The sequence below is a fragment of the Suricata suricatta genome, chromosome 13 (assembly GCF_006229205.1).
Source record: "Suricata suricatta isolate VVHF042 chromosome 13, meerkat_22Aug2017_6uvM2_HiC, whole genome shotgun sequence".
In the NCBI taxonomy this organism is placed as follows: Eukaryota; Metazoa; Chordata; class Mammalia; order Carnivora; family Herpestidae; genus Suricata; species Suricata suricatta.
Window position 1 is genome coordinate 34079219 of NC_043712.1, and position 8852 is coordinate 34088070.

Below are 8852 nucleotides of genomic sequence, written 5' to 3' on the forward strand. Positions count from 1 at the left end.
CAAGATATTTCAGCTTATATTGTAAGCTGCCACAGCCCTGGAATCACCCATTTCTCCAAGGAGTTCTGGTTTCTTTTCGTAGGAAATGGTATTTAGAAACCAAAATCTATATAGTAGGTATGGACTGCTTTGAGGATGTCACTGCTCCTGGGCCTGAATGAACTGAATTAGGGAATAACCTAAGTAAACACACTTTTACAACTAAAAGTGATTTCTAAAATTTAGAATTTCTGAATCCATATATATTGAAAGCCATGAGATCATACTGACTTCTAATTCCAATACAGCATCTCAGGGTTTATTCTGATTTTCCTTTCTCCCATATTTGTACCTTCCTTCTCTGGCAGTAAGAAACCTGGCTCCTGTTAGCCTTAATATATTAGTTATTTGATCAGTTCTCTGTAAGTAACATATCTCTCATCCCTACTGTCACCACCATCACCTGACATGGAGGCCTGTTATCCCATTCAGGCTCCAACACCTTAAACCAAGCCCTAGTCCTTGTGTGGATGCTGTATTAGTTTAGGGTTCTCCAGAGCAACACAACCAGTAGAAGATCTGTATCTATCTATATATTTAGAGAGAGAGGTTTATTATTATGAGTAATTGGCTCACACAGTTATGAAAGCTGAGAAGTTCCACAATTTGCCATCTGTAAGCTGGCAGGAAAGCTGATGGTGTAAGTCTGAAGGCCTGAGAACTAGGGATGACAATGTAACTCCAAGTCCAATGATTGGAGAAGATGAGATGCCCCAGCTCACAGATGAGGCAAGAAAAAAAAATGGGCAAACTCCTTCCTCTACCTTTCATTTTAGTCAGACTCTCAAGAGATTGAATGATGCTTATGAACACTGGGGAGTGCAATATACTTTACTGAATCTGCTAATTAAATTAAGATGTTAAATTAAGATCTCATCCAGAAATACCATCATAAACGTACACAGAAATAATGTTCAATCTGGGCACCTAGGAGCCAGTCTAATTGACACATGAAATTAACCATCACAGGCGCCCTCCTTTCTCTGCTTAGGCCCTGACAACCCTCACCAAGTTGTCCGCCTGCCCGGAAGCCCTTCCCGCTTTGCTTGGGCTCAGACGGTCTGCACCAGGCCACACTTTCACATGGATAACCTTCTCATCCTGCTTAGGCTCCAGCACCCCTGCTCTAAGCCACTCAAGCTCCCCTTCCCCTCTGAGTGGAAAGCTACCTTGCTTGACATTGAATGGATGTTGGATTGAATCATTTAGGAAAAGAAAAGGAAAAAGGGAGAAAAAGGAGTTTAAATGCCTAATTATTTGTCTGTCTCCCCTACTAGAAACAGACTTATTTGAGGTCAGCAATAAACAAGTTGGGGGTTAAACAATAAACAGATGTATATTTACTGCTGTTTCCAGCTCCTGGAGCAGTGCCCGGCACAGTAGGGCCTCAGTAACTGTTGAATGAATGAGTGACATAGCAAGGAATGAATCCGAATCATCACTAACCCTAGGAGCCTTGGGACTGGAGCTCAAATATGATTACTAGTGTTGCTTAAAAGTAACTGGCATTGGGTTTTGACAGATTCTCTGTAAATATTGATTGGTCGAATGAAAACATGAATAGTTAGGTCAAAGTGAAGGGGTGATAAAGAAGACAGCATGGCTACAAGGAGTCAATTGTATTTCTTTCCTTTTTTTTCTAATGTTTATTTGTTTTTGAGAGAGAGAGACAGAGACAGAGACAGACAGAGCATGAGGCAGACAGAATCCGAAGCAGACTCTGGGGCGTGGGCTGTCAGCACAGAGCCCGATGCTGGGCTCGACCCACAAACTGTGAGATCATGACCTGAGCCGAAGTCAGACGCTTAACTGACTGAGCCACCCAGGATCATCAATTGTATTTCTTGAGAGTGTCATGACTCTTCCTGATAAAGGGACCTATATAAAGCCTTGCAACTCAAAGTGTGGTCCTTGGGCCAGCAGCATCAATGTTATCTGGGAACTCATTAGCAGTGCAGAATCTCCAGCCCTATCAAATCTTCTGAATCAGAATCTGCACTTTAACAAGATCCTTGGGTAATTAGTGACATTTCAAGGTTGGGAAGCACTGTTGTAAAAAATTGTTTCCCTTTTAGGTACATCTTTACTGGTGAGACTGAGTCTGTGAAGGTCCTCAAACATGACTGCTTTCTGGCAGGTGGAAGAATGAAGAAAGCATACATGGATTGAGAGCAAAGACTCCCCAGAATTACTGCAGTTAAGAATTCAAAGTAACAGAGCTTCTAGTTGGGGACGCAAAGTGCTAATGGAAGGGTTATTGGGAAGGGGACTGTCGTATACCCCTATCTTGTTTAATTACTTAACAATGATTCAAAACACATGCGCACCATATCTGTACAAATACATATGTACATAACTGGGATCAGGCAAGATGGAGGGAGCCCTACTCAAGCAGTGACCAAAATGCAAAAAGCTACAGACCTCTTCTAAATTAGAATCCCGGGCTACACTTACCATAAAATGCTTGTTTACAAGCTTAGTTTGGAAATTGAGAGACTTCTGGAATTCTCTCTTCACATCATTTTCCAGGAGAGGGAATGCATATTTAGAGAATAAGGAAAGGATCAGGTTGGGGGGTGGTGGCGGAGGGCGATAGAGTCCTCTTTTCCTTGAGTAACATCCCCATCTGCTGGCGTTTCAGGATATGGCTAATGAAGATCTGAAAGTACGCTTGCAGCAACGCACCACCTACTCTCCAAATGATGGTTTCTTCTGCCTCACCCTTACTCATCCTTTCTCCCACCTCTGCCTCTCTTTTTCTGTTTGCTTCACTCTCCTATTCACCATTCGGTATTTCCTTTTTCTCCCATTACATCCCTGATGCAGACTTTGTCTTCTGTAGATGTGGATACCTCTTTCCTTACGAGGCAGAATTCACCTTGGACAGGTTTTTCCTTACACAAGGCTGAATCTACCTTCTGTAGCTCCCCCCGTATTTCCATTTCTGCTCTCCAGGGCCACACAGAACACGACAAACTCCTCTGCCCTGAGCCCTCCAGAAGCTTGAATACTCTGATCATGCTTTCCATTTCTTGGCTCCTTTTCTTCTTGGCAAATCCCTCCAGCTCCTCAGCTATGTCTCCAGTCACCACTGCTGGACACATGCCAATATATCCGGATCCCTCTTAAACTGTGGGACCCCACATGGATCCAGTTCTGGGCTGGGTAGCCCAGAAATGATCCATCACTTCTCTTATGATACATGCCATGCTTCTCCTAATGAAACCAATATGTGCATTTATTCTAAGCATCTTACACTGTTCAGTTAACGTATTTGGCGTTAACAATAAACCAAAAATTCTTGACTTTGCTTCTGCTAAGTCCCATCATACCAGCAATTTTTTAAAATTTTATTTTATTTTAGAGAGAGAGAGTGCACACATGCAAGTTGAGGAAAGGGATAGAGGAGGAAAGAGAGAGAATCTCAAGCAGCTTCCATCCTCAGTGCAGAGCCTGACACAGGCTCGATTCCAGAATTCCTGGATCATTACCTAAGCCAAAATCAACAATTGGATGCTCAACCGACTGAGCTACCCAGGAGCCCCAAAAACCTGCATTTAAAAAAAAAACCAATTCAGAGCTTTGTATGAAGACTAAATTTAATGTTAGATTCAGACTGTTCAGTTATTTCAAGTTTTCTCAATACATTTATATTTTTTAAATTATTAAACCAATACTTATGTGATGTACAACATTGGGGGGGAAATCCAAAGAATGCAGTTATAGTAACTCATGATCCCTTCTCCACCTAAAGGCAACATTGTTAACATTCTGCTTTATTTCTTTCTAGATTTTTCTCTGTGCATATGTATATTATATATGAATGATTGATTATTATATTCAATTCTGTATCGTCCTTTAAAACATTTTTATACATTGTCTTGGAAGTATTTTCTCAAATCTCACCTGATAATCCATTGAATGCTGTCAGAGTTTACCTCTAGTTGAACATTTACACTCTTCCCATTTCATTTCAGTGAACTTTTATTTTTTTTTTTTACTATCATAAAGAAGCTTTATAATGGCTTTGCATATAATGAACACAGAATAATCATTATTTTCAATTCCCTTGGGGTTTAACTTTTACAATAGTTGACATAAAATGTTAATTTCAGGTGTTGAACTTTTAAAGCATAAAATTGTCTGCTTTTTGGATGGCTTCCTTTGGATGGAGTCATAGGATTTGAATTAATAGATCCAAAAGCATGAGCATTGAAAAAAGATTTTTTTAAATTTTTAAATATTTATTTATTTTTGAGAGAGAGAGAGAGCATGAGCAGGGGAGGGACAGAGAGTGAAGGAGACAGAGAATCTGAAGTAGGCTCCAGGCTGTGACCTGTCAGCACAAGGTCCAACCCCAAGCTCTACTTCACAAACTGTGAGATCATGACCTGAGCCAAAGTTGGAAATTCAACTGACTGAGGCACCCAGACTCCCCCAAAAAAGATTCTTAATACACATGGTCAAATTTTGCTCCAAACATTTTTCAGATCTTTTAAAATCCTCATGCCGTCTTCTAATACTATCCAAGGCACTTTGGGAGAAAACAATGAAAATATATGATCCTTGCCCTTAGAACTTAAAAGTCCTAGGAGGAACACCAAAATGGAAAGACCAGCAACTCAAGGGTGGATACTGTTAAATATCTTTGGAACTTCTCTTTTTAGTTCTATCAGTTTTGTTGCCTTTATTTGTTATGAAGCTTTGTTACTAGGATGATACTCATTTAGTCTTTTTTCTTCTTGATAAGTTAAGCCTTTAATCATTCAAACTCTCCTTCTTTATAATATCTTGTCCCAAAGTCGTCAGCTGACATTAATATAGTCACTCCAGCTTTCTTATGAGAGGTGTTTGCAGGATTTCATTTTTTCTCTCCTTTTTATTCTTAACCTATTTGTGTCTTTATTACATTTTTTATAACATGTCCCATGTTTTCTTCTTTTATAGTTTATTTTTTAAACAATTTTTTAATATTTTTAAGAGAGAGAGAGGAGAAAGAGAGAGGGCATGAGAACTTGGGGACACACAGAGAGAGGGAGACACAGAATCCAAAGAAGGCTCCAGGCTCTGAGCTGTCAACACAGAGCTGAATGTGGGGGTTGAACCCATGAACTGTGAGATCATGACCTGAGCTGAAGTTGGATGCTTAACCAACTGAGCCACCCAGGCACCCTGGTTATTGAGTTTTAGTTCTTTCTATTCTGGATATTAGTCCTTTATCAGACACACGACTTGCAAATATTTTCTCCCATTCTGTGGGTTGCCTGTTTATTCTGTTGATGTTGTGTTTGATGAACATTCTTAATTTTCTCAAAGTCCAATTTGTCTATTTTTTCTTTTATTGTTGACAAGCCGATGTCATGAAGATTTGTCCATTCCTATGTTTTCTAGTAATAGCTTTATAGTTTCAGGTGTTACATTTAGGTCTTTGATCAGTTTTGCGTTAATTTTATATATGGTGTAAAAGGGTCCAACTTCATTGTTTGGCATATGGATATCCAGTTTTCCAAGTACCATTAATTGAGAAGACTGTCCTTTCCCCATTGATGCTCTTGGGATTCTTGTCAGAAATCATTTGACCATATATGGAGGAGTTTATTTCTGGACTTTCTATTCCATTCCTTGGTCTACACATTTGTCATTATGCCAGAACCACACTGTTTTGATTGCTGTGGCTTTATAGTAAATTTTAAAATCAGGAAATGTGAGTTCTCCATCTTTGTCCTTCATTTTCAAGATACTTTTGGCTGTTTGGGGGCCCTTGAGATTCCATATGATTTTTAGGATGGGTATTTCTATTTAGGAATTTTGATAGTGATTTCATTGAATCTGTGCATTGCTGTGGGTGTTGTTGACACCTTAAAAATATTGTCTTCCAATCCATGAACATGAAATTGTTTCCTTTTGTGTCTTCTTTAATTTCGTTCAGTAATGTTTTGTCATTTTCATTGTACAAGTCTTTCCATTCCTTGGTTAATTCGAATGAATTTAATCTTTAGATGTTATTGTGAATGGAAGTGTTTTCATTATTTCCTTTGGAGATTGTTCATTCTTAATGTACAAAAGTGCAACTGATTTTTACGTGTTGACTTTGTACCCTGGTACTTTGCTAATTCATTCACATGAATTCATACACAACAACAGGGTTTTTTTTCTATGTGTAGAATCCTTAGGATTTTTTACATTTAAGATCCTATCACATGGGAATGGAGAGATAATACTAGTTCTTCCTTTCCAATTTAGATGCTTTTTCTTTCTTTCTTTCTTTCTTTTTTCTTCCTAATTGCTCTAGCTGGAAATTCTACTATTATGTTGAACAGAACTTGTGCGGGGTGGCTGGGTGGCTCAGTAATTTGAGTGGCCAGCTTTGGCTCAGGTCATGATCTCGCAGTTTGTGGGTTTGAGCCCTGCGTCAGGCTCTGTGCTGGCAGCTTGAAGCCTGGAGCCTGCTTCAGACTGTGTCTCCTTCTCTCTCTGCCCCTCCTCCTGCTCTGTCTCTCTCAAAAATTAAATGAACATTAAAAAAAAAGAATGTAAGTTGTGAAAGTGGGCATCCTTGTCTTATTCCTGATCTTAAGAGGAAAGAGTTAAGTCTTTCACTATTGAGTATATTTGCTGTGGGTTTTCATTATGTTGAGGTAGTTTCCTTCTACCCCGAGTCTGTTAGGTGTTGAGTTCTGAAAGGGTGTTGAGTTTTGTAGAACATTTTATCTGCAAACAGTTGACAAACATTTTGTCTGCAAACAGTTGAAATGACCATGTGGGTTTTCTCCCTTCCTTTTAAAGTGGTGTATTGCATTATATTGATTAACTTTGTATATTGAACTATTCTTGCCTTCCAGGAATAAATCCTACTTGTCATGGTGCATAATACTTTTGATATGCGGCTAAATGCAGTTTGCTAGTATTTGTGTTTCTTTTTTTAAGTTTTTTTCTTATTAAATGTTTATTTATTTTTGAGAGAGAGAGAGGAAGAGAGAGAGAATGCATGGGTACATAGGGGAGGGGCAGAGAGAGGGAGATGAGGATCCAAAGCAGGCTCTATACTGTCAGCTCAGAGCCCAATTTGGGGCTTGAAGTCATGAACCATGAACTCCTGACCTGAGCCAAAGTCAGATGCTTAACTGACTGAGCCATCCAGGCGCCCTTGTTTTTTAAGGTAAGCATTTTTAGCTATAAATTTTCCTCTTAGCACTGTTTTTGCTCTGTCCCAAAGGTTTTGATCTGTTATGTTTTCATTTCCATTCATGTTTAAGTATTTTCTAATTTCCTTTATAATTTCTAATTTGATCCACTGGTTTTTTTTTGAGTGCATTGTTTAATTTCCACAAAAGTTTTAAATTTTCCAGTTTTACTTGTTACTGATTTCTAACATTATCCCATTGTGGTCAGAGAGGATACTTCATATAATATATATCTTTTAAAATCTACTGAGACTTAACTTGTAGCCTAACATATGGTCTATCCTGGAAAACATCTGCACTTGAGAAGAATGTGTGTGCTGTTTTTGTTGAGTACGGTGTTCTGCATATGTCTACTAGGTCTGGTTAATTGTGTTAATTTCTCTGTTTTATTTCCATTTTTTCACTTCTGTCTGGTTGTCCTATTCATTATCAAGAATAGGATATTGTAGTCCCCAACTATTCTGGTAAAATCATTTCTCTCTCCAATTCTGTCAGTGTTTGCCTCAAATCCCCTGGAAGTTGCTTCTGCTGGCGGGGGAAAGGCTTGTCATGATGGGGGAGGGGGATTACAGCGAAACAACAGGTGCCTGTCTCTTCATCTGCACCTATGTAATCAAAGGCAGCAATCAGTGATCCCAAATATATTTGGACAGAGTCCTTTTCTGCCCAGCCTGGCTCCCATAAACTGGTGCATGGGGCTCCAGGAGCCAGTGCATAGCTGCCTGCCACGTGGCTGGGGAGTGAGGGATGGGTAGCTGCTACGGTGCTAAGAGCTAAACCTGACCAAAACGTACTGCAATTTACCGTCCAAGCCTTCCTCTAGAGGTTGCAAGACTCCAGTAGACTCCAGAGTTCCAGAACAGTTACACCAGACCGATTCAGCCCGGGGCACTTCCTGTCTGGGTGAGGAAACAGATTCTTAGAGCTTCTTCCTTTCTCTGCCATCTCCGCAAATCCTCTCTCCAGGTCCTTTTTTTTTTTTTTTTTCCTTACAGAATAAAGCATTATGAAATACATTAGTACTTGTTAGGGCTATGGCTGCCTTGTAATTTTTTCCCAGAATTTTCCTGGCTCATCTTGCAGTATTATCTTCCCTTAGGAGTCTTAGAATCAAATGTCTAGTTTCAAAAGGAAACCTATTGATACTTTTATTGGGAAAGTTACATCTTAATTTAGGAAGAATATTGTCAATGACTTAAAAACCGTAACTAAAATTCCCAGTTTTCACAAATGCCAATAAAATAATAAAGTTTATTGTAAAAGTTAGATTCACACATAAGTATACAGACTAAAAATCAAGAAGGCCCTCTTAAAACATTTCCTTGTCACCTCCCTGTTTACTGAAGTATCTACTGTAAACAGTTTGAAAGTATCTTTTGATAGCTGGCCATACATTTACAAATTTTCCTGTACCTCCACATGCAGGTTTTTATTAATTTTGTTTTATATGTATTGGCATCAGAGATAAAGGAACAATAACATATACATATCAATTTTTTGTAATCCCCTGTAGATGCACATTCAGACTGTTTCCTTTCATTAACAAAGCTGTAATCAAAAACCTCATATGTATTTCCACATTTGTGTATTTCAGAATCATTTCTAGAAGGAATTGGTAGCTAAAAGGGA